A 27,667-nucleotide genomic window follows, 5' to 3' on the forward strand; every position below is an offset into this window, starting at 1 on the left:
CATACCGCAAAAAAAAAAAGAAAAAAAAATGTCAGGTTGATGTTCAGGCCTCAAAGGTGGTAGGGGGGTATGTGTGGGGAGAACAGATTTTCCCATAGCTCTCCCGTAATATCTCTCTGGACTTTGTTCATACATTTTTTTTCTGGTTTTTCTTGTTTTCTTTTGAGCTTGAAACCATTTCATATCAAAACCACTACCTGTTTTCTTTTTTTAATGAGACAGACTGACCTGATTTCAACCAGTTTTAAAGATGGACTCTTATTTTTTTTTTTTTTTTTGGTACGCGGGCCTCTCACTGCTGGGGCCTCTCCCGTTGCGGAGCACAGGCTCCAGATGCGCAGGCTCAGCGGCCATGGCTCACGGGCCCAGCCGCTCCGCAGCATGTGGGACCTTCGCGGACCGGGGCACGAACCCGTGTCCCCTGCATTGGCAGGCGGACTCTCAACCACTGCGCCACCAGGGAAGCCCTGGACTCTATCTTTTTAAGACTTCTGCTCTCATTTTCTACATGTCATTAAAGAAACTACTAAGGGAGAAGAAAAAGAACATGTCTCTTTCTATTCTAGGATAACTTCTTCTTAACCTCAGGTAGGCTGTATAAAACCATTTGGTTTGATACACTTATACCATTGTTCCTCAATCAGAAAGTTGATTGGCCTCCTTATTAATTTGTTCATTTTCCCTCTTTTTCTTACACTCCTCCTTCAAAGTAAATATTTTCATTGTGGGTTTTATAAAAACAAACTTGTGTAATTTTTACCATAATAATAAAACCTTAGTATATTGAAGATAATACATTCTAATACAAAAACTTATTGTTAAGTAACTGTTTTCTTTTATTTCTAAATCTCAGTTTATACCAGAGAGTAACCTTTTAACAACAGCTAAACAGCATTTAACAATGGTTTTTAATCAAAATATAAATTAGGTTTACTACAATTATTTTGCCTTTTAGAAATGTGTAACAAAATTATTAAGAATCTACCACCCCGATGTTGATACATGATACCTATGGGAGATACCTGTCATTTGTAGCTGCCTGTATTAATTTCATATGTGCATAACAAAATGCCAGAAAGCTGGTAGCTTAAAACAGCACCCATTTATTGTCTCATAATTTTATCTGTCAGGAATCTGGGCAGGTGTAACTGGGTTCTCTGCACAGGGTCTCACAAGGCTGAAATTAAAGTGTCGGCTGAGGTCTGCATCTTAACTGAGGCTTAGGATCCTCTTCCAAGCTACTGTGGTCATTGGCAGAATTCATTTCCTTGCAGATGTCAAACTCATGGACCCTATGTCTTGAAGAACAGCAGAAAAACCCCTCTCATGCTTCAAACCACCTCTCAGAAAGGACACATTTCCTTTTAAAGGTTCACCTGGTTAGGTCAGGCCCACCATTTTGGTTAACTCACAGTCAACTGTTTAGGACTCTTAATTATATCTGCAAATCCCTTTTGCTGTGTAAGCAATCATGAGTAAAATGCCAGGGTGTGGCAATCATAAGGGCCATCTTAGAATTCTGCCTACCCAACTTCCCAGAGGACCTTGAACACCCTCTCTCTGCTGATAGCTCTCCACATTGTAAACTCCATCTTCTCAGGGCAGTTTACAAAAAACTTGCATTCTCAGACTCCCCTGTGGTTAAGCTGAAGGCGTGTGACCTTGGTCTGAGGAGTCAGATGCCCGTAAGTAGGACTTAACTGGGAGATGAACTGCAGGAGGCAGCAGGTTGGGGATGCTGATGTGGAGGTGGTAGTGACCATGGTAACACGCCGCTTAGGCCGGTTGTGTGGCGTGGCTCTAGGATTTCTTCCTAGAGGCCAGTCCTCAGCCTGTTTCTCCAGCCCGACCAACAACTCCTGAGGGATCTAAGAAATTTAAGATTTATTAGACTATATTCGCTCTCAATCAATTCATGTTCTACCTGCACTAACTTCAGTAGGTTGTGTTGCTTACAACTTATAGCCCCAATTGATACAATTCCTAATATTCTCTATGTACACCCTGCGACTCTAGAGGAAATAATGTCTTTCTGATACAGTGAGATTCCATTAAGGTATTTTTCCCTGCTGGAAAAAAAGTCTCTGATTTACTAGAGAAGTATTTTATGTCTATTATTTCTTTACTATTACCTTATTTACATTTTCTGGGACATGATTACTTTATTAGAAGGGACCTATGAGTTTTTATAAAACCAACATGAAAATAATTATGCCTGCATTATATGCATGACTTAAATCTCATCTCGATATCCCTTCATTTCATGTCACCTCCCTTCCCTCAATCACACCAATACCTTTAAAAGATACAAATAAATCATTATCACTCAATTTTCTGCTATCTTCTCCAGGCATTAAAAAATAATCAATCAAACCGACTATAATTTGCCTGGAAATGTTCCTCCTGTTAAAGTATTTGCATTTGTTTAATGTTGACTGGCAACAAGCTAATTGTCCATGCCGAATTCTTGTGTAAAACTTTTCTTTACAGTTTTCAAAATTCTAGATAAGTTGAATTTTTACTACACTCACAGTTTTTCTCTTCAGGTTTATGGTATATGATTAATTACCTTCTAAATTACAGGAGAAAAGGTATGAATAGCTGCAGGTGTTTTGTAAACAAACTTGAATTAGGCAAAAATGCTGCATTTTCTTTCATAGACTTTAAACCTGATTAGAATTTACTGGTTTATTTTATGTCTACCATAATAATATTTTTAATCAGTGTCATATGCTGCAACTTCAGCTTTATGAAAAGTGTCCTGTCCTTAATGATAAATAATCTCATCACCACACACACACATGCACACACAGAGATACATACAAAAGACACATTGATTATTAAATATTTTGCACCTGAAATAATTTCAATTAGTTATTCAATTCTTATTCAAATCATTTAATAAATGATATATATTTTTGCAGATTGACCTCAATATAAGGTGAAAAATAATTTTCAATTTTTTTTCTTTTGCTCAGATGTAGACCTCTTTCCTTCATAGCCCAAAACTCAAACTTCTCTTCATACCTAGATGCTTACCTTGTTGATGCTCAGTTTTCTCATCTCTAAAATCAGGCAGTAGACTCTGTGATTCTAAAATTCACCTCTAGATGGCTATTATGTATCTAAAGTAGCATTCATAGTAAAGTGTGTATTAAGACATCATTCTCATCATGCTATCATTTATCACCATCATTTTTGCAAATGTAATGTTTACTGAGAGTCTCTGCTGTTCTACTACTTTTTTTTCTGTCCCATTTTATATTCTGAGAACATTTTAGCTGGTAGATTTTTTTTTTCTTTTTCAAGTGATTTTCTCATGGAGTTGTGTGGAAGAAATCATCAAGAGGATCTTGGAGTTATGATAATTGTTTCATGAAATTACTGTATTTAAATAGTGATGAGTTTCATTAACAAAATGCTAGTAATCCATTTGCACCATTTTTTAACCAGCTCCAGTCACTAGCCAATCTGTGCAAATAAGAGTGGATCTCAGAAATGGAAAGAGAAAAATTCATTTTACCTAAATGTTCCATTGGGTGAATATTTCCGTTTCTAATAAATGTATTTTGGATACTTTAACAAAACTGCCAAATATTCTCTTAAAGTTTCTGTTCCAAATTGTTGCTGGGATACTTCATGCACAGGGCTAAGTGCCCAATGGATTCTGAACTGTAAAAAGAGTAATATTCATAAGCTTGATACTTCCTGGACCTTTAAACACCAGAATCCTTTATTAGGTGATATCTGTTAGGGTTTGTTGGTGGCAAACAACATAAATTAACTCTTAATGACTAAGATAGTAAAGGGAATTTATTGGAAAAATAACAGCTCAGAGAAGTAAAAGAGAAGCTTTAAGAGCCAAGTTGAAGAAATAACAAGAAACAGAACAGCGCAGGATCCCTGGGTGTTATAGGTGCAGGAACAAACACCTTTAAGAGTTAAAGATTTATAGGGGATGAATCAGCTCCAAAGATTCCAATTGTGCAAACAGACAGGTGTTCACTCAGCACCCATTCCAATCCCTTTCTCGTTTCTTCCACTATTGGAAGTTAGGAAATGAAAGTAAGTAATTTCCTGGTCTCCCAGTTAGGCAGGTCTATGTGACACAATTCAAGCCCTGGGCAGAAGTTTTCAACCCTCTACTTCTTTCTGTCTGGAAGGTAAGAGTGATGCCTGAAAGTGCAGTAGCCAATCTATAACCATGAGAATCTCCATTGCGTACTAAGGATGGTGGTGCAAGGAAATAAAAGAGGCTTGGCTTCCTGATCCTTTCAGTGAGCTGGTATACCTGCCATGGCCTGCCATCCCCCAACTTCTTATTTTGGACCTAAGATCCCTTACGCAATTATGCCGCTGAATTGTGGTTTTTGGCTCCGGTGATTGAATACATTCTAGCTGAGAGTCATTCAGGATTTATTTTCTGATTGACTTAACTTAGGTCGCAAGCATAGTCCTTGGCCGTGAGAGTCCTGGGCACTGTTATTTAATATTCTCACTGTGGCTGAAATGGCTAGATGATTTTCTTACCCATTTCCTTGTCTTCCTGGGCATGGCTGGACCACAATTCCAGTCTCCTTTCTCATTAGGGTTAGTCACAAGACTGACATCTAGTCCTTAGAATGTGAGCAGATGTGATGTATGCCACTTCCTGATGTGGCCTGTAGAAACCTCTCCTGAATGCTCAAGCTCATTTCCGTTTCCAGCTGAATGGATTGAAGAGGATTCCTGCATGATATTGGCAATTATGAGTTGCAGATGGTGAAGTCACAAGATGGAAGGAATCTGGCTCTCTGAGTCCTCTGAACCACTTGAAAGACAGAAGTCAAACCAGAAATATTCATTGGACATTTATGTGAGCAAGAAATAATTATTTTTTGAGGCAACTAAAACTTGGGGCATTCTGTGTTACAGCAACTAGCATTACTTTAACTCATACACCCACTAAGACAGTATGAAATGAGAGGAAGAGGAAGGAGCTGCCCTGGAAATATGAAGGTGCCATTGCCAGAAGAAAGAAAACAAACGCTGGGCAGGCAAGAGCAATAGTCATCCACTACAGCAGCCACAGTAAGGATCCACTGGACACCTTATCTGTGTATCCATTTATGAACCATTTACTGCCGGCTGTGGTAGGCTGAATAATAGCCCCCTCACCCTGCCCTCAAGGTGTCCATATCCCAATCCCTGAAACCTATGAATACCTATGTTACCTTACATGACAAAGGGGAATTACGTTTGCAGATGGAATTAAGGTTGCTAACCTTAAAACCAGGAAGTTGGGGCTTCCCTGGTGGCGCAGTGGTTGAGAGTCTGCCTGCCGATGCAGGGGACACGGGTTCGTGCCCTGGTCCGGGAAGATCCCACATGCCGCAGAGCGGCTGGGCCCGTGAGCCATGGCCGCTGAGCCTGCACGTCCGGAGCCTGTGCTCCGCAACGGGAGAGGCCACAACAGTGAGAGGCCTGCGTACCGCAAAAAAAAAATAAATAAATAAATAAATAAATCAGGAAGTTGTCCTGGATTATCCAGGCGTTTTGTAATTATAAATGTCCTTAGAACTGGAAGAGGGAGGCAGAAGAGGAGGTGAGAAGGACCTCCCTTGCCTTTTCTAGCTTTGAGGATAGAAGGAAAGGACCACAAGGCAAGGAATGTGGATGGCCTTTAGAAGTTGGAAAAGATAAGGAAACAGATCCTATCAAGGGCTTACAGAAAGGAATGCAGCCCTGCTGGCATCGTAATTTTAGCCTAATGAAACCTGTCAGACTTCTGACCTACAGAACTGTAAGATAATAAATTTGGATTGTTTTAAGCCACTGTGTTTGTGATAATTTGTTACAACAGCTATAGGAAACAAATATGGAGGCCTCCTATGTGCTAGGCATTTCATTTTAGTTACTGAGAATATAACAATGAATAAAGATATGTCCCCTTCCTTCAAGGGGAGAGAATAAAAAAATTAATTTCGAAGTGTACTCAATTGACAGGTGGAAGTTTGGGGGAAAAATGTGAGAAGTGGGAAATGCAAGGGCAGCAAAAATCTTTCCAGGAGGAGAGTGGCCCCTGTAAAAGCCCAGAAGTGACAGAGAGTGCTGAAAGTATTGAAAACTGCAAGTTGTTCTGATTGAAAGGAAGAGAGTATTTGAGAGATGAGGGTAAGATCACAAGGGTCCTGGTAAATCTCACTGGGAGCTTAGACTTTCTACAGATGGCAATGGGGAGTCGTGAAAGTGTAAGAAAGTAAAGGGATGTGATCAGAATCCATTCTAGAAGTAGTCTGTGGTTTCAGAGTAAACTATGTATTAAAAGGGGATGGATTTAGACATAGGAAGGCCAATCAGTAGATTACCACAGATTGTTGATGTGTTCACTGCTTCTCAAGGGGAAGGACATTGCTCTGGACTGAATGTCTGTGTCCCCCCAAATTCATATGTTGAAACCTAGTCCCCCGTGTGATGGTGTTTGGAGGTGGTGACTTTGGGAGGTGATTAGGTCATGAGGGTGGAGCCTTCATGAATGGGATTAATGCCCTTATAGAAAAGGCCCCAGAGAGATCCTTTGTCCCTTCTGCCACGTGAGGACACAGTGAGAAGACAACCATCTTTGAACCAGGAAGCAGACTCTCACCAGAAACTGAATATGCTGGTACCTTGATCTTGGACTTCCCAGCCTCCAGAACTGTGAGAAATAATGTCTGTTGAACATAAACCACCCAGTCTATGGTACTTTGTTATAACAGCCCTAATGGACTAAGACAGACATCATCTTATTCACCAGAACTTGTGGAACATACACCCAAGTTCCTCAACACAGCAAAATTACAGATTCTCTTCCATACCCCAGTACAACTAAGACATCTCTGAGAACTGCCTCCTGGTCAGCAGGGGCAGGGAGAGTCTCATGACACTCTGGAGGGAGGAGAAGGTCATCCTCGTGGTCATAAGCTTGTAATCCTCAAAGAGGTGATTTGAAAAGGGTATTGATAAATTACATTATGAAAAGATTACAGTATGTATCCAGTAAACACTAAGGAGATGCTTTGTTGATTTAATTTCCTTTCTTGAACTACTGAAAAGCAGCACTATCTTATTACGGAAGGGCTAACTCATCAATCTCTAGTGCCCAGAACAATGCCTATGATTGGTGTTCAAGCAGTATTTATTTATTTTTGTACATGCCAGGCACTGTTGTATGGATAAATTCTTATAACAGCCCTATTCAGACAGTTCAGTTATCCTGATTTTAAGGATGAGAAAACAGGCTAACAAATCTTAAGATTCAAACTGAGATCGGTCTGACTACAAAGCCCATTATTTCAATCATTCTATTAGATTGCATTTGTGGGAACTGTGAATTACCCATTGATAATATCCAGCAGATAATTGAAAGTAAGTGACTGAAGTTTAAGAGAAAAATCTGGCATACAGATAAACATTTCACAATCCTTGGCATTTAAGTTACAATTGAAGATAAAGGATTGGAACAGCATAACTAAGCAGTGACTTTCAAACATTTTGACGACAGTTAGAAATTGATTTTTTAATAGTGACCCACTACACACTCACTCTCTCTCTCTCTCTCTCTCTCTCTCTCTCTCTCTCTCTCTCACTCACTCACTCTCACTCTCACAGATGCATGTGCGTCTCCTGTAATAACACCTATCTTTATTAAATGTGATATATTCTCTTATTTTTGATTTTCCTCAGTGCAATTCAATTTCATTTAAAAATGCTACTTGCGATCCATTAGGCTGATTACATGATCTAATAGTGGGTTGTGCTCTACAGTTTGAAAACGACCGCCTGTAGTAATCTGTAGTGAAGAAGCCGATGACTGGCGACCCACTGATCGTATCTGCCACGGAGATGTGTTCTCTTTGGCCCACTGTTTCTGGCAGGCAGATGTGTTAGGCTCGAGCAAAATTTTATTTTATTTACTTTTTTATTATTTTTAAATTTTATATTGGAGTATAGTTGATGAACAATGTTGTGTTAGTTTCAGGTGTACAGCAAAGTGATTCAGTTATGCATATATATGTATCTATTCTTTTTTAAATGTTGGAGATTTAATATAAAAGTCTGAATTTCCAGATTCTTTTGAAAAATGAAAAATTTTGCTAATGGTTATTTTACCTAGTGGAAGACATTGACTGAAGCTGAGAAGTAGCTGCTTCCTGGTTCCCCGCAGACTCAGCCATTCCACTGACTCATTACCTCACTGACACTGAATATCAGCTGCCATTTAAGATTGTGCTTGTGATAGATTTTTGTTTTCTTATATGAGAAAAGACAGTTCTTTGCTGTATCAAAAAGTAAGGGAGCATTATTTGTCTCCCATACGACCTGCTTCATTTATTTATGTTCAGAGCCCTGTATGCAGTTGGGTTTGTGACCCGTAGTCCTGTAGAGTGTTCAGGGCAGCGCACCAAGATGGAAGCTTGGGCAATACCCACAGTAAAAGAAAGAGGACAAAGAGCCCTAGAGAGATACTGAAAAGGAATAACCAGAGGGTTTGGAGCAAACCCACAAGAATAGGATATTAAGGACATTGGGGGTCAAGAGCGTCCAATTCAACCTGTAAGGTCTTTTTAAATTTTTTAAAAATTTATTATTATTATTATTTTGGCCATGCTGCGTACCTTGTGGGATCTCAGTTCCCCAACCAGGGATTGAACCTGTGCCCTTGACAGTGAAAGTGAGGAGTCCTAACCACTGGACCGCCAGGGAGTTCCCTATAAGGTCTTTTTTAAGTCAAAGGCATTTGTGAATTTAATTGGCAAAAACTGCTAAAGAAGATTCTGCTCTCTTTAGGTGATTCATCTCGGTATCTGAGCGTCACTGTCAGGAAGAAACATAAATAAAGGATTTCATAGACAGGACCTGTCTTAACATGCCAGGATTTAGGGGGATGAGGATACTGAATGCAGTAGTCAGGGATTATTTTGGTGGTGGTGCTTTTTGGATTCAACAAGAATGTGGCTCCCACATGTGTCCTGCTATTTAGAATAAGGTTCCGTGAGAAAGAGGTGGTAACGGAAGCCCCACGTCTCAGTGTGGATTGGAATTGAGCACGCTAGCATAACTTTACCCAACATTGGAGGGTCTCACCTCACCTCCCACTGATGGGTCCAACAGCCTGGGACAATTATAAGGTCAGAAGCATGGCATGATAATATTCTTCTTAACCTTTGAGTCCATCCCAGGGGCAGCTTACCATCATAGCACAACATTGGGATGAACATATAAGATGAGTTGAAGTCCTAGGAATAAGGCTTTGAGAGGGTTTTAGGTCACATGAGGAAGTCATTTACAATCAGCTTTAACTGAGGGTACCCCCTATAGCGCCTGGAATAATAGATCATTGGAAAAAAATCAGAGGTCTTAAATTTCAATTATATCACAAAACAGTCAGAAGTCCCTTGGAAATTAACAGCTGGATATTGCATTAGACAATTGGAAGGAGGGAAACAAAATAAGTGCTGCTGTAATTTTCAAAAGAAGTACTAAACTCTTACCCCCAAACAAAAATAATTTTTAAAAGGATTTCTAACTTACCACTTATCTTTTTGTTTCATAGTAAAGGAAGAAGGAGAAACAACAAGAAAAGATAGACTATTCTTGCCTAAATATCATTCTTGGAAACAGAGGAGTGTTTACTTTTCTTTTGTTCTTTCAAATCCCAGGGTGGGCAGTGCAGGCTGGAGATTCTCTTTGCCTTTTCATCTGCAGGGAAACAGCACACAAAGGCAAGGCTTCTCTGTGCAGGGCAGAGACATTTGTGTTTTCTTTTTTTCTATTCCCTGTTGAGCTGAGCCTTTAAAAAATCTGCCCACTGTTCTTTTCTTGTGTTGTAAGCACTGTGACTTGTGTTTATTCTTTATGTATCACATTGTGTTTACAAGTGGCAAGTCTATATGTCTTTGATTATGAATAAAGGCAGAGCTTCCAAAATACTGTAAGGGTAAATTTGCCTAGAATTAATATACATAAAATACTCCAGGTGTTATATAGCCGGCCATAGCATAAACTAATCAAATTTCCAAGACCTAAGATTTTACAATGAGTGAAATAATGCATATAGATAGTTATCATTATAAAGAGAATTTCATTCCCTGCATAGGTATTTTCAAGTATAAGACAAAATGGCCAACATGATTATAGGGCAAAAATGACTTATTAGTACTTATTAGTCTAAGGAAGGTCACTTTCTTACCTTAAACTCTTTAATCAAATAAATCCCTTCTCCCTGGGGAGGGAGACCATGAGTGTAGATGCTTTAGCTGAAATCTCTCCATATGAAGCATGAGGCCAAGAGGAAAGGAAAGGGCCCTTGAGAGGGTCTGTCAGATCTGGTAGATATCTAATAGAGATGCTTGTACTCAGGCAGGTGGCAGGAGAGAAGAGAATGAGAGAATAAGGGCTCAGGCATGCTTGGAGGACATAGCAAGAGCTAAATAAATGGTAGTTCTTGTGATTAGGATAGAAATGGTCTCCAATTGCAATAGAGCCTTGCTACTTATGTAATAATACTATTGATACTTTACATGTATTGTGCATATCTTTTATTCTTTGAGGTGTACTCATGTACTGTCCTATGTGATACTCAGAAAAACTTGGTGAGGCAGTGGAAGACTATTATATTTTATTAATATTTTCATTTTCTAAGTAAAGAAACCGAGGCTCAGAGACCTGCCCACAGGCACTAAAGGAGGGTGTGCAGCACCTGGATCTAGAGTCCAAATCTCCTACCTCTATCGTGACAGCACATGGTTATGTACTCTTGGCCTTGCAGTGGAGGTATGTCTTTTCATCAGCCTTTCAAAGCTCCCTAGAGATACATGAGATCATTACGATTGTGTAGGGCTCTCTATATTTTATAGGGTTAATTATAAACAATCTTGACATTGTAGTCAACTTCCCATAGCCATTCACTGAGTCAGTCACTATTTATTACAAAAGGAAATAGAAGATATTTGATATATGACTACTGAATAAATGGAAAGATCTGCCATGGGCATCGTGAGATCAATGAATTTCCATGTCATGTCTAATCGTAAACTATAAAAAGCAATGATTTGCTTTTCACATTTTATGATTTTATGGTGACAAAATCTACCCTCTACTACAAAAGCTACAAAGGCCAGAAATTGTTCTTCTCATAACTTAACCTTACCTAGGGTTATAGACATGTGGCTAAGATTACCGCTGCAAGGAAATGTAAGCGTGGAGATGGAAGGAAGTAAAGAACCCTGGGCAGTGAGAGTTTAGTCTGATGCTGCTGAGAGAGCAGCCACCAGCATCCAGTAGCGGTGATGGCAGTGGCACCCGTCGTAGAGTGTCCAGTGGCCACACCTAGCAGGACTGAGGGCAGTATCCTTCTGGTCAAATTGTTTCTTGGTTTTACTGTAGTTATGATTCTGACCCTGTAGCCTTGGCTCCTGCCTATTTTCTAAGCCCATTTCTCCAGCTGTCCTGGCTCTTCTGTGAGCTACTTGATATCTTTCCAACAAATAGCTTTCTGCTTACATTGGCTACAGTTAGTTTCTGTTGCTTGCAAATAAAAAATCCCAATTGATGAGTTGCACAGCTGAATTTATTTGTTCATGTTACAAATCCCCCTGAACTGAGTAATGTGTGCTAGTCACTGTCCTGGATGTTAAGGATACAGCGGCGAATACGATCAACAAGATACTTGCTTTTATAGAGGTCAAACTTTAGTTAGGAGTAAAAAGACAAGAAAATAAATACATGAATAAAATAATGTCAGCCAGTGATAAGTGCTAAGGAAGAAAACAAAGCAGGCTTATGGGAAAGCAGCCACGAAGCAGGGCTGTTCCACTTTGGATTGAGAGGTTAGAAGGTCTCTCTGAAGAGGTAATATTTGAGCTGAGACCTGAGGGCCAAAAAAGAAGGCAGTCATGGTCAATTCTCAGGGCGAGACATTCCAGGAGGAGGGAACGGAAGGAGCAAGGATTCTAAGGTGGGAATGCACTTGGTGTGAACAACAGTAAAAATAACAGTACCGGTACAGCCCAGGGAGGGGGGGGACCGCGTAGGGCAAGATGAAGTCAGACAGAGGCCAGAGCTTGTAGAGTCTTGTGTAAACCGTGGTAAGGGGCACAGATTATATCCTAAGCACAATAAGCAGTCATTGGAGAGTTTTAGGTAAGCAAGTGAGAGAAATTGATTCCCATTTTTAAAAGATGGTTTTGGTGCTCAGTGGAGAATGGATCATTAAAAAGACAAGGGTAGAAGCCAGAAAACACCTGTTGAGCACCGATTGCAGGAGTCCAGGTGAGTTAGGATGGGTCCACAGGATGTTTCCTTCAGGACCTCTAAGTTGTAGATGGAGGAGATGGAGAATTTTGGCAGAGACAAAGTAGAGAAACCATATGCCTCTAGCTGCTTATCTTACGCCTCTGGAAAATAGTTTATATGAATCAAGGGCACCAGGAGCCAGGGCCAACATGTAAATGCTTGAATAAACACTTCCATTTCCAAGCAATTGAGAAGAACAAGGCAGTTTCTTTTTCACTTTTTGTGTAATTTTCCACGTCATTCATCTGAAAAGAGCAGGCAGGCAAAAATCGCTGCTCAATTCTTCGGCTTTGTGATAGAAAGAAATAGAATATAATGCCCCCCAAACCAAAATTCATTTTCCTCACACATAGATGTTTCCTCGGTTAATTCAAGGTTTCATGACAAAGAATGTTTGCTTGAGATTGTAAAAATGTAGGCCAAAAGTCCTTGTACAAACAGTTGTCTTAATCTGGAATATTTATATACAAATGTATAATACTGTTTTGTGTATGTTTAAATAAGCCAGATATTTTAGAAACATACCTGGTGTACCCTCAAGTTCTTTATCAACTCAGTAAAACCAATTTAAAAAATTATCAACAGCAAATATTGATTCTATATCACTATTTATTGATTCTATTAATGTTTCTCTGAAACTATTCATAATCTTAAATAAAATAAGGACATACAAGACCAGTTTATGAAACAATTCAACAAAATATGTTCTTATTTTTCTCTTCACAAAAATATGGAATTTTTTGGTCCTTTTAGAAATTCCTGATAGAGAAGAAAATGGATAATTAGGGTATTATCTAATTAATAAATTGACTCACTGTATTTGTCTCCATGTACAACTGGTTTGACTTCTGAATAAAATTAGTAAGATCAGGGCCTCCCTGGTGGCGCAAGTGGTTGAGAGTCCGCCTGCCGATGCAGGGGATGCGGGTTCGTGCCCCGGTCTGGGAGGATCCCATATGCCGCGGAGCGGCTGGGCCCGTGAGCCATGGCCGCTGAGCCTGCGCGTCCGGAGCCTGTGCTCCGCAACGGGGAAGGCCACAACAGTGAGAGGCCCGCATACCGCAAAAAAAAAAAAAAAAAAAAAAAAAATTAGTAAGATCAGTGAAATAATTGTCCATTCAAGTAACATATATTTTAGTCCCCTTTGAATGAACTATGTCCTCCCTTTAGCTATGCCTGAAGGAGATGTATTTTTGTATTTAGTTGTGCCATATGTCATTTTAAATTTACCTAACACGGATAGGGCCTTACTGAACCAAGTTTTAGTTGGTCATGGTGGAAATAGTGGCAACATCAAGTTGATCAAAACTAAGAGATCAAAAGGTAAGATTCAGGTATTAGTAAGGGAACAGAATCTAACTTTTATGGAAAACCTACTCGGTATTAGACTTCATGCTAGGCACATCGAATATGTAAGCTCATCTATTTCAGACCAGGAAGAGTTTGTAGCCTATAGATAAGGAAGCTCCAAATAGGACACATCTAAAGAGTGGCTGAACCAAGATTAAAATCTATGTCTATCCAGCTCCATTTTGTGCCGTCTATGTATTCTTGTTCATTCTCCTGCAACCTTTCCTAAAGTGGTAAGTCCAAGTTTTCCCATTAGTTTTACTCATCCTTATTCTAATTAGAGCCTTTCACACCCTAAATAAGTTCATCTGATCCCTTAAATTTTTTTTGTTTTTCTTCTGGTTGTGAAAGTTGATGTAGAGTTGCAGAAGACTTGGGAACCACAGAGGAATTAAAAACTAAATATCATATATTCTTAGCAACATAAAACTAACCTCTGTTAATATTTTGATGTCTTTAATGTCTTTCTCTTCAGTATTTTTCACATGAAGTTGAGATTGTTTTATCTCCAGTTTTGTACTCTGCTGTGGTGATATATTATTGGATTATTTTTTTCTATTTCACTAAATATTCTTTGAAAAGGTATTATTTGTATGGTGCAAAACACTTTTTTGAATGGATGTACTAGAATATATTTAATCATTCTCTTATGTCTGAATATTATAATGTTAATCAACTTTCCCTCTTTTTAGTCATATAATAAGCATACCTCTTTGCCCACATTTCTGATTATTTGCTAGAAATACATTCCTATAAGTAGAATCACTGTATTAAAAACACACAGCACACAGTTTTAAAAGGCTTTTGATACGTCTTGCCAATTTTTGCTGGTTGCTCTCCATAAAAGTTGTAACAATTTGTTCTCTTACCAGTCTTCAACGCCCTACATCCACAAAATAACTGCAAATTTGAGAAGCAAAAATGGCATCTAATTATGGTTTTAATTTGAATTTTAGCTTACTAGTGCACTTGGATCTGTTTAAATATGTTCGTTTGTTCTTTGCATGTATTCTGTAACTTGGCCCCCCCTATTCTTTGGCTTTTTCCTACTGATTTGTGTTGGGCAATGTTTGTTCCCTCTTTATTTTCTTGAAGGCTTTTTGTGAGATTGGAATGATCTGGTTTTTGAATGTTTGCTAGAACTCACTTGTAAATCCATTTCAACTGATTTATGTTTTGTGAGTAGAATTTTAAATGTTTATTCAATTTGTTTAATGGCTAGAACACAAAATATTTTTTGAGTTAGTTTTGGTAAGTTATGTTTTTCTAGGACTATATTACTTTCATCTAAAGTTTACATTTTATTGGCACAAAGTTGATTTTTAAGATTTATTTAGAGGGGACTTCCCTGGTGGTCCAGTGGTTAAGACTCCGCACTTCCAACTGCAGTGGGCATGGGTTCGATCCCTGGTCAGGGAACTAAGATCCCACATGCTGTGCGGCAGGGCGCGGCCAAAAGTAAATAAATAAATAAATACATAAATAAGATTTATTTGGAGATTAAATAATTTTCCTATTTTATTTGGCTTTTAGTTTTGCTTAGAGTTTTTTATAATAGACATTAGATTTTTGGTGGTTGTTTTGTTTTAGGTAGTTAAGCTTACCAATCTTTGTCTTTCTTTTGATAACATAAAAATAAAAGATATTCTAATCAAGTTTCTCTTAAGTTTTTCTTTTCTTTTTTTTGATGTAATACATATTCTACAAACCTGATGTGGAATTTGAGGGAAGAGCCTGTTCCATGTGTTGATAGAGTATACCGAGGCAAGCAGCTCCCCATCTGTGATGGTTTCCTGGAGCTGCCATAACAAAATACCATAGACTGGGGGGCTTACACAGCAGACTTTTTTTTATCACAGTTCTGGATGCTGGAAGTCCAAAATCAAGGTGTCAGCAGGTTTGGTTTCTTCTGAGACATCTCTCCTCTCCTTGCGGATGGCTGCACAAGGTCATCCTTCTTTGCACATGCACCTGTGATGTCTCTGTGTGTGTCTTAATTTCTTCTTATGAGGACACCAGTCAGCCTGGATGAGGGCCTGCCCAAATGGCCTCGTTTTAACTTAATCACCCCCTTTAAAGTCCCTGTCTCCAAATACAGTCACTTCTGTGGTTAGAGCTTCAACATATGAATGGAAGGGGCACAATACAGCCCATAATACCATTTTTGAGGAACCTGGTCCTGAGGACTTGTGGACTATTACCCTGGAACCCTCTCAGAAAAAGCTCCAAGAGAGGTTAAAAACTTGGACCTTAAATGGAAATGCAAAAAACAAAACAAAACAAAACAAAAGTATTTTCATCATTATATTATTCAAAACCTCTATGTTAAAACAAACAACCCAATCAAAAAATGGGCAGAAGACCTAAATAGACATTACTCCAGAGAAGACATGCAGATGGCCAAGAGGCTCAACATCACTAATCATTAGAGAAATGCAAATCAAAACTACAATGAGGAATCACCTCACACCAGTTGCAATGGGCATCATCAGAAAATCTACAAACAACAAATGCTGGAGAGGGTGTGGAGAAAAAGGAACTCTCTTGCACTGTTGGTGGGAATGTAAATTGATACAGCCACTATGGAGAACAGTATGGAGGTTCCTTAAAAAACTAAAAATAGAACTACCATATGACCCCACAATCCCACTACTGGGCATATACCCAGAGAAAACCATAATTCAAAAAGACACATGCACCACAGTGTTCGTTGCAGCACTATTTACAATAGCCAGGTCATGGAAACAACCTAAATGTCCATCGACAGACGAATGGATAAAGAAGATGTGGTACATCTATACAATGGAATATTACTCAGCCATAAAAAGGAATGAAATTGGGTTATTTGTAGAGATGTGGATGGACCGAGAGACTGTCATACAGAGTGAAGTAAGTCAGAAAGAGAAAAAAATATATCGTATATTAATACATATATGTGGAATCTAGAAAAATGGTACAGATGAATTGATTTGCAAGGCAGAAATAGAGACACAGATGTAGAGAACAAACGTATGGACACCAGTGGGGGAAGCGGTGGGGAGGTTGGTGGGATGAATTGGGAGATTGAGATTGACATATATACACTAATATGTATAAAATAGATAACAATGAGAACCTGCTGTATAAAAAATAAATTAAACTTTAAAAAAACCCTCTATGTTGTCTGTTTTTACTACTCCCTCTAAAATGGACCAATAATAGAATGAAGTCTGTCACTACAGTTATTTGTTGGTTTCTGTATGAATTCCTAATTGTTTCATTTATCTCTAATAGGAGTATGCTACATGAATAAGCTCTTAAAAGTGCGTGATGGGGGCTTCCCTGGTTGCACAGTGGTTGGGAGTCTGCCTGCCGATGCAGGGGACACGGGTTCGTGCCCTGTTCCGGGAGGATCCCGCATGCCGCAGGGCGGCTGGGCCCGTGGGCCATGGCCGTTGGCCCTGCGCGTCTGGAGCCTGTGCTCCACAAAGGGAGAGGCCACAACAGTGAGAGGCCCGCGTACCCACCCCCACCCCCCAAAAAAAGTGCGTGATGACTAATTTTAGTTTAGGGGTAAGAATATGTTGTGAAATGCAAGGACTTACCTTTTGATCCAACAGTGATACAGTTAAAAGAAATTCCCTCTGAACTTTGATTCATCGTCTTCTCATATCTTTGCTCTTCACTGCTCTTGCCAGTTTTAAACTCTTATTGCATTTTTTTTCATAGGAATTTTAGTGGGTAGCTTGTAAGCATAGTCAGGCATACCTGGTCTGCTTCTTTGTTTAGCCACAAATCCTTTTTCTGATACCTATTAAGGTGATCAATGCCACCTGGATATACACTGAGTACTTTTGCTATCTTATTGTCCATCACCATATTATGCCCTGATTTTTTTTTTTTTTTTTTTTTTTTTTTGCGGTATGTGGGCCTCTCACTGTTGTGGCCTCTCCCGTTGCGGAGCACAGGCTCCGGACACGCAGGCTCAACGGCCATGGTGCCCTGATTTTTATTGTAACTATTCTCTCCTTTTTTCCCTGGCTCAGAGGATTACTAAAGCTAAACTCTCTACCTATGTTCTTTTTGCTGTTTCCTGCCTTCTCCCAGGGCACTATTCTCCTCTGTAGGGTTTAAGTTTTCTAGGAGGTGCCAGTGAACATTCTTTTGGGGAGCAGAGAAAAATTAGAACTACTAATTATATTTATTTTTATGTCACCTTAAATTGTTTTTGTTTATGTTCTATAATTATATTCTATGATAACCTTATAATGTATAATTACATAGTACAGGTGTCATTTACCAATAAATAAACACATGTGTAAATGGTTTATTGAATGAATGGAAATCATCAGGGTGTGCCACAGATTTGATGATTTGCGTCTGGGAAGTTTTATCAGGGAATGCTTTCAGGCTGAACCCCTGTGGAGGTTGAAAGGGACAGGATTGCACCATGGCTCTCCCCTGGGGAAGATTTTGCACTCCAGGATATATTTCGCAGCATTTGGAGATGTGTGGGCATCTAGTGGGTAGAGACCAAGGATGCTGCTAAATATTCTGTAATAGAGAGGGTAGCCCTCAAAACAAAGAATTGTCCAGCTCAAAATGTCAGTAGTGCTGAGTTTGAGAAGCCCTGAGGTAGAAGAAGCTGGGTGGCTGTCACAGTCAAGTCTTTGTTTCATTCAGTGGAGAGCTCTGGAGTGGGCAGTGTCCTTCCCGGTGTCCTGCGTGGAACAGTCATTGGTTACAGGCTACCTCCAGGAGCGGGGAAGGGCCTTAGGAAATGTTTGTCTTTGAAAGCTGTACAGATGCCTACAGGAGGTATTCTTTTGTGTATGGCTTCTTTTGCTCAACTTTATATTTGTGAGGTTCAGGTTATTGTTGTGTGTAGCTGTGGTTAGTTCCTTTTTTTGCTGCATACTGTCCTGCTACATGGTTATATCACATATGATTTATCCATTCTACCATAGGTGAACATTTGAGATGTTTCTAATTTTTGCCTATTACAAAGAGTGCTGCTGTGAATTTTCTTATGTACATTTCTGGCTTCAGATGTGCATCTATTTATATGGAGCATGTATCTAGGAGTAGAAGCGCTTAGTCATTGGCTCTGCATATTTTCAACTTTAGTAGATAATGGCAAATGGTCTTTCAAAGTGCTGGTACCAATTTATACTCTCACCAGGAGTGTATGAATGTTTCCATTTTTCCATGTCCTTGTGAACACCTGGTCTTAGCAATCTTTTTACTGTTACCATTTTGATGGGTTTTTAGTGGTATCACAATGTGATACTGATTGCATTTTCCTGATTACTGATGAGGTCATCATGTGTTTATGGGTCATTTGGATATCTTATTTTGTGAAAACCTGTTTAAGTCTCTAGCTATTTTTCTGTGTTGCCTATTCTTTTTCTTATTGATTTAGAGTTCTTAATTATTCTGGCTACAACCCCTTAGTATTAATATGTTTCACAGGTATCCTCTCTAATTTTCATGTTCTTAAGGTCCTTTGTAGAAAAGAAGTTATTAATTTTAACGTAATCCAAAATTTTCATTTATTTCTACATGGTTAGTATTGTTTCCTGTTTAAGAAATAGCCTAAGAAATTAAGACGTACAAACTTCCAGGTACAAAATAAGTGAGTCACAAAGATGAAATGTACAGTGTAAAGGATATAATCAATAATAATGTAATATCTTTGTATGATGACAGGTGGTAACTAGACTTATGGTGATGATCATTTTGTAACATATAGAAACATTGAACCACTATGTTGTGCACTAATATAGTGTTGAAGGACAATTATACTTCAAAAACAAACGAACAAACTCATGGAAAGAAAGAGACCAGATTTGTGGTTACCAGAGGCAAAGTGTTGGGGGCAGGGGGAATTGGATGAAGGTGGTCAAAAAGTACAGACTCCAGTTATAAGATAAATAAGCATTAGGGATGTAATGTACAACATTATTAGTATAATTAACACTGCTGTATGTTATATTTGAAAGTTGCTAAGAGAATAAACCCTGAGAGTTCTCATCACAAGGAAAAAAATATTTTTTTTCTTTTTCTTTTCTTTTGTATCGATATTAAATGATGGCTGTTCACTATGTGGTGATCATTTCATGATGTATGTAAGGCAGATCATTATGCTGTATGACAAATTTATACAGTGCTATATGTCAATTGTATCTTAAACTGGAAGAAAAAGTAATTAATTTTTAAAAGAAATAAACAGCCTAGATTATGAAAATATTCTCCTATATTATCCTCTAGATTTATTGTTGTGTCTGTTGTGTTTAGATCTACAGTCTTCTTGGAACTGATGTTTATGCATGGTGGGGGACAGAGAGTTAAGATTCTATTTTTTTTCTAAATAGATGTCCAAGTTAGCCAGAATCATTCATTCAAAATATTGACTTTTCTTTACTGTTCTTCATGCCTACTTTATTGAGTATCATGAACGTAAATGCAAGGATCTTTTCCTTTTCTATTATGCTTCATTAGTATATTTGTCCTTTTTTTTTTCTTTATTACTGTAGCTTTATAGTAAGTCTTGTTACCCAGTAGAGTAAATCATCCGTTTTTTGGACCATGGCCATTTTCATTAAAATTTTAGAATCAGCTTGTCAAGTTTCACAAAAGTTCCTGTTTGTGTCTTCATTGGAGAAAGCAGATATCTTTGTAATGCTGAAACTTGCAGTCATGCACAATGTGTATCTCTCCATTTATATCATTTTAAATTTATCTCAAAATTTTGTAATTTTCTGTAAAAAAAAGTCTCACATGTTATTCCAAGGGAATTGCTATTTTTCATTTTTTTTAATGTTATAATTTAAATTTTTTAAGTTTTTACTGCTGGTACATAGAAATGCAATTAATTTTTGTATAGTGACTTTATATTCAGCAAAATCGTTCAATTTACTGATTAATTCTAAGTAATTTATAAATATTTTCAATTTTTTATTTACACAGTCATACCCGCAAATAGTAAACTTTTAGTTTTTTAATCCATTGCTAATGCCTTTTATTTCTTTTGATTTACATTTTTTTGTCTTATTAAACTCACTAGGACTTCCAGAACAGTGTGGAATAAAATTAATGACAGTGGGAAACCTTGTCTTATGCTCTATATCAAAAGGAAAGCTCTAAACTAATCACCATTAAATAGATATTGCCATAGATTGTGTGAGCATGTCTGTAACTTATTTCAGTTTAAGAGAGTCCCCTTATATTCCTAGTTTTCTAAGAGTTTTATAATAAATAGGTTTTGCATTTTTAAAATGTTTTTCTGCAACTATTAAGTTGAATTGCTTTATTTTTCTTATTCTGTTAATTGGGCATTATATTGATTGACTTTTAAATGTTTTCCAACATTTTTTTCCAACAGTTTAAACATGCAGAGATGTTAGAAAACATTGTCATGAACTGCCACTAACATTTCACTAACTTGCTTTATTAGATCCATTGTTATCCATCCATCAATCCATCTTGTCTATCTATCAGTTTCAAAGTAACTTTCAGATACTTTCAGATTCATAGACTTCCTCCTAAAGACTTTAGTTTGCGTATCTATAACTAGAGTTTAATGCTTTTTTACAGTTTTCTTTGGTTCAGCATATAATTAAATGCACAAATCTTAAATATATCATTTAATGAGCTTTGAAAAATGTATTCACCTGAGTAACCCAAAGTCTTATCAAGATATAAAACATTAACATAACCTCCAAAAGTTGCCTTATGTCCCTGAACCATTAATCTCTGCCTTTACACTTCCAGAAGGAACACTGTTCTGATTTTTTTCCACAATAGATTAGTTCTAAATCGTCTAGAACTTCATATAAATGAAGTCACATAGTATGTACTCTCTTGCCTGAGGTTTCTTTCTTTCAGCATAACTTTGAAATTTATACATGCTATTGCTTGTGTCAGTAGTTTTTTTTGCTTTGTTTTTGTTTTTTATTTTTGGTACGCAGGCCTCTCACTGTTGTGGCCTCTCCCGTTGCGGAGCACAGGCTCCGGACGCGCAGGCTCAGTGGCCATGGCTCATGGGCCCAGCCGCTCTGCGGCATGTGGGATCCTCCCGGACTGGGGCACGAACCCGTGTCTCCTGCATCGGCAGGTGGACTCTCAACCACTGCGCCACCAGAGAAGCCCTATCAGTAGTTTTTATTCCTTTTTTATTGCTGAGTGATATCCCATGAATATATTACGTTTCGTTTATCCTTTCTCCTTTTGATGGACACCTAGACTGTTCCCAGTTTTGCAGTGTTATGAATGCTCTTATGAACATTCTTATATGTCTTTATGTAGACAATACTTTTCATTTCTTTTGGGTAATACCTAGGAGTGGTATTGCTAGGTTATAGCATAGGTATGTGTATTTTATAAGAACTGCCAGACAGTTTTCAATGGTTATACCATTTATATCCCCACCAACCTCGTTGACATTTGCTGTTCTCAGTTTAAAAACTTTTTGCCATTCTGGTGGTCATATAATGAAATCTCATTGTGGCTTTAATTTGCATTTCTCTAATGAATAATTAAGAGCACGTTCATGTTTATTGACTGTATATCTTGTTTTATGAATTGTCTGTCCAAATCTTTTGTCTATTTTTCTAATGGGGTTTTATGTCTTCTTATTACTGAGACCACCTTTTATATAGCTTAGATACTAGTTTTGCAAATATTTTTTCCCCAATCCATAGGTTGCCTATTCATTTCTTAATAGTGTCTTTTGATAAGCAGAAATTTTGGATAAAGTATAATTTATCAATTTTATTTGTTTGATATTGCATTCTGCGGCTTACTTAGAATTCTCCTATCTTTTCTTTTAAAATCTCTCTGATTTTAGGTTTTACATTTAGGTTTATGATATGCCTCAAATGAATATTTGGGTATGGCATGAAATAGGGAATGATGTCCAGTATCTTCTATATAGATATTCAGTTCTAGCACCATTCGGTGAAAAATGTTTCATCACCCAACGCATTTCTTTAATGTTTAATGTAATTATTGACATGGTTGGATTAGTTCTGCCGTTTTATTTTCTGTTTTCTGTGTGTTGCCTCTGTTCTCCTTTCCTGCTTTCCTTGAGCTTATTTGAATAATTTTTAGACTTCCATTTTAATTTACTTATTGATTTTTTGGGTATACCTCTTTTCATTAATTTTTATTGGTTGCTGTAGGAATTAAAATATACATCCTTAACTTTTTTTTTTTTTTTTTGCGGTACACGGGCCTCTCACTGTTGTGGCCTCTCCCGTTGTGGAGCACAGGCTCCGGACGCACAGGCTCCGGACGCACAGGCTCAGCGGCCATGGCTCACGGGCCTAGCCGCTCCACGGCATGTGGGACCCTCCCGGACCGGGGCACGAACCCGTGTCCCCTGCATCGGCAGGCGGACTCTCAACCACTGCGCCACCAGGGAAGCCCTACATCCTTAACTTTTAATAGCATACTTATAAAGTAAATATTATACCATTTCACATTACATAGAAATTTTGTAACTATCGTATATTTCCATTTATCTCCACTTCACTCAATCCTTTATGCTGTAGTTTTCATTTGTACTACATATATATTTTTTCTAAACCTCATAAGACAATGCTTTAACTTTTGGTTAAACAATTATATGTATTTTAAAGAAATTAAAAGAAAAAATGTTTTAAGTTTACCTACATATTTACATAATGGCCGATCAGTAAGTTTTTTCAAGTCTTTCTTTGTAAATGTATTTTATAACATTATTTTTCTCTTTATTCTATTGTTCTACTTGTCCCTGCAATACCTTATGAGTAGATGATGCCTCCTAGCTAATTACCTTTCCTCCAGACTCTGTTCTCACATCTTCTCTCCCAAACACTGTAATGAGAAATGGGGTGTCAATGAGGAGTCCTTTGCTTTTCTTTGAGGTAGAGAATGAGAGTTAACATGTAAAATGTAACTCAGTGAATTGCCTCCAAGTAGAGCCTGTCTTAGACAATTTTATATTCTATGCATTGCCTTGTATTCAGCCTTGCACAAAGAAAGCACTCAATGAATATTTATTAGATTGTTGGATGAACAAAGAAGCTCCTTTTTTTCTTACCCACAGTGAAGGAGAACCTGTGTTACTGAAACAGTTATCACTCTGAAAACTTATAAGGACAACTAACAAGAGATGCAGTTATATTATTGCTTCTCAGTGAAAATAATCAAGTAACAGACAAACAAATCTATTTCACTTTGTACATAAAATGAAAAATGACTATAGCCAGTTAAGAGAATCCTATTGGAAAGGGGATGAAAAGTTATAAACCTTCCAGAAATCTGTCTGTCCTATATCATAGCATATATCATGTCATGTCCTGTCATATATCATCACAAGGCAGTTTAAATTTCAGGATGAAGAAAGACAAAAGTTGATTTTTTAAGGACATTAATTATCACCTAGCATTATTGTCATAAACATGGGGTGAGCTTATGAATAAAACAGTACCTGTTTTATTTTCTAAAAGATGAGAACTGAGATGCTTGTCTTTTCTTTTTTTCCTTTTTATTTTTTGTTTTCTTTTTTGCGGACGCAGGTATATTTTATGCTCATTCAGCCCAGTAAAATGCTGAACTTATAAACTGAGAGGCGATTCTTTGAAATGACAGGAGGGGACTGGGTCTCAGTTGAACCCAGCAGCTGGATTTCTACCACTGTGACCTGTTAAGAAGGTTGAGCTATGGGGAGCTAAAGAGAAAAGGAGGACAGTTTAATTAAAACTGGCTCAGGATGGAAACCTTAATGAATTGCAGTCCAGGGGCAGAGGAGATCTCAAGACTCCCAAATCCTAAGGGAACCGTCAATAATAAAGATGCAATTATCTGAAGGGATTGCTCACCGAGGTTCAACTTGTTTTTGCTAGTGCCGCGTGTTGTTTCCCAGGGCGTAATGATTTGGCGGAGAAATAACCCGGGCAGAGCATGCTGAAAATAGCTGCTTTATAATTACGTTGCTACTTTCTGTAAATCTGATAATGAAGTAATACCTGATCTGCAAAAATTAATCATGCATTCAGAGAGTTCTATATTAAATGTCACATGAATGAAATTTCCACTCAGTAGTCACAAAAACCTCTGGGAAACTGACAAAAAAACAATTATGGATCAAAGAAACTGGATTTGCCTTCAAGCCTACAATGTCATTCTCATTATATCAGAGGGGAAATTTTCAATCTACTGAAAGGACACAGCCTCATGCTGCCCTGCAGTGTCCTGAATGGATTTGAGGGGTGGCTGGAGGGTGAGTCATCCTTTGGGACGCCTTGTAGGAGTTCAGTATGCCAATATTGTCATTAATTAAAAGCCCCTGGGTTAGTTTGCTACTGCTTCTGTAACAAATTTTCACAAACTAAGTATTATCACGATAAAAGTTTATTATTTTACAATTCTGGAGGTCAGGTGTCTAAAAATGGGTCCACATGGAGGCATTACTTCGTGGGGGGGTTGGTTGGGGGAGAATCCATTTTCTTGCCTTTTCCAGTCTTTAAGGGTCGTCCGCATTCCTTGACTCATTGCCCTTTCCTCCATCTTCAAAGCCAGTGGCATAACGTCTTCTTTCCTCTCTGACCTCTGCTTCCATCCTCACATGTCTCTGACCCTGACCCTCCTACCTCCCTCTTATAAAAACTCTTGTAACTCCATTGGGCCCACCTGGTTAATCCAGAATCACCTCAGCATCTCAAGGTCCTTAACCTAATCACACCTGCAAGATCTCTTTTACCAGGTAGGGTATCATATTCACAGATATCCTATTCACAGGTTCTGGAGATAGAATGTGAACATCTTTGAGGGACCAGTATTCAGCGTTCTGTGCCCCCCAAAAGGGTAACGTGATTTGCAGTCAAAGTTGGTGACCTTTAGGTACCAAGGTACAGACTTGTATTTTCTACTTCCTTGATGTTCTGATGGCTACATCTATTGGGTTGTATCAGCTGTGAGGCGAAGAAAAATCCTGCAGAATGGCTTCAATAAGGTATAGAGTTGATCTGTCTCAGACAACAGGAAGTTCAGGCCTGGGCAGTCCATGGTTTCTCATCTTCTTCCTCTTTTCTTGCTCCGTCATCCTTAGACATGACAGAGACCTCAGTATGCTCCCAGCTTTCCAGGCAGGAAAAAGAAAAGCAGAAGTGGCAGCACTAATGGACTCTTCCACTTATGTCCTGTTGGCTAGAACCAAATAGCAAGGCCCCGCCTTTCAGGGAGGCTGGGAAGATGAGTTTTCACCTTTTGATCTCTGTGTTGGAGGAAAGCAAACATGGAGGGGATTGATTGAGTCAGCAACTTCAGTATTGTCTACAGTAACCAAGGGGAATTCCAAGCCTCTAAGTTCCCCACCTCCACCTTACCAGTCAGTGACTGGATAAAACCAGCTGTCTTGTGTTATTTTAAATATGTCCCCCTGCTCACTCAATTTTCCACCAGAGTTCCCCAATAGGCAACTAAATATAACCAGTGTGTTTTCACATGCCCAGGAAACAGAATTTTTTTTGAAGACAACTATTTTAAAATAAAATTTTTTAAACAGACCCAAATGATAGTTATGGTTGTAGTTGTCTTCTAAGTAAATTAGCTGATTAAAAAAAAAAGACTTAAGTGACGGAATCAACAGTTATCTCAACACTTTGTAAGAAGAGTCTCTTGTAGCACACACTTTTCATTTCCTCTTCCTCGTCAGAGTGGCTGGAGATTCTGGGCAGCTATTTTGTCCAGTATGTCCATGGCTTCTGTCCGTAATTGATAGGCTGGGTCAAAAAATCCCATTCTCCTCTCTGGACCCCACTCTAACCAGAGTTGATTCATTTAAGAATGGATAACTGATGAAAACTAGCCAATCTTTTGCTTCAGAATTTTAAAATTGGAACTGGGAGAGAGAGCATCAGTCTCTCCCTGGATGGCTGAATTATAACACATAAATGAGAGAGCTTATTGGTCCCCATGTGTCGTATGTTGACTGAGGAGCAGAAGAAGCTAGTCCTCAGAGGAAAACTATGAAGTAGAGAGCAGGCAGAGCACAGACAAAGCCCTGGTTCTAGATCATTCTCAGAGGCCAGCTGGATTCCTGTGTTTCATTTGGTACCTGGCCTTTAGTTATTATGAGAATACTGGAGTTAGCTCAACGTTGTGTTCTATTATTTACATCCAGAAATAGCTCAATAAAGTGCAGAGTTATTACTGGTCCATGAAAAATTATGTCTGTAAAAGACCTACTTGTGTTACAACAAAAGAAATTACTTTGATTAATCGAAAGGCAGAATTATAACTGCTGGACTATAATTAATCACACTGTACTCTTATTTCTTCACTAACTCCTAATACATCATAGAGTATAGCAAAATATGATAAAGTATTTGAAATGACAATAATAAAATTCAAAACATATACATAAAATCTGGATGAGTGCTATATATTAAAAAAGAAATGAAGTATTTTACAGAAATGAAACAAGTGTTAATTTCAGACTTTACTTCCAACTTCTCAGTTAGACTAGAGGGGACTTCAGTGAAATATAAAAAGATTTATTATCATGAAGAGGTTTGGTTTGGGATTTGCTAAATTTGGAAAGTAAGAAAGTGCCATATTTCCATTTCTCACAGGAATCCGTCTCTTAATATTTGAGATGAAAATAACTTTATCAATCTTACTTTTTTTTTTTTTTCTTTGTTTCTTTTTTGTGGTACGCAGGCCTCTCACTGTTGTGGCCTCTCCCATTGCGGAGCACAGGCTCCAGATGCGCAGGCTCAGCGGCCATGGCTCACGGGCCCAGCCGCTCCACGGCATGTGGGATCTTCCCGGACCGGGGCACGAACCCGCGTCCCCTGCTTCGGCAGGCGGACTCTCAAACACCAAGCCACCAGGGAGGCCCTCAATCTTACTTTTAATGCTAACTTTAAGATGCTGAAATATGACAGTTCAGAAACCAATTACATTTCATGTAAAACATAGCTATAATATAAGGCACTGAAACCTGGGTCTGCAGTGGTGAGGGAGTGTGCTATAT

The sequence above is a fragment of the Mesoplodon densirostris genome, chromosome 11 (genome assembly GCF_025265405.1).
Source record: "Mesoplodon densirostris isolate mMesDen1 chromosome 11, mMesDen1 primary haplotype, whole genome shotgun sequence".
In the NCBI taxonomy this organism is placed as follows: domain Eukaryota; kingdom Metazoa; phylum Chordata; class Mammalia; order Artiodactyla; family Ziphiidae; genus Mesoplodon; species Mesoplodon densirostris.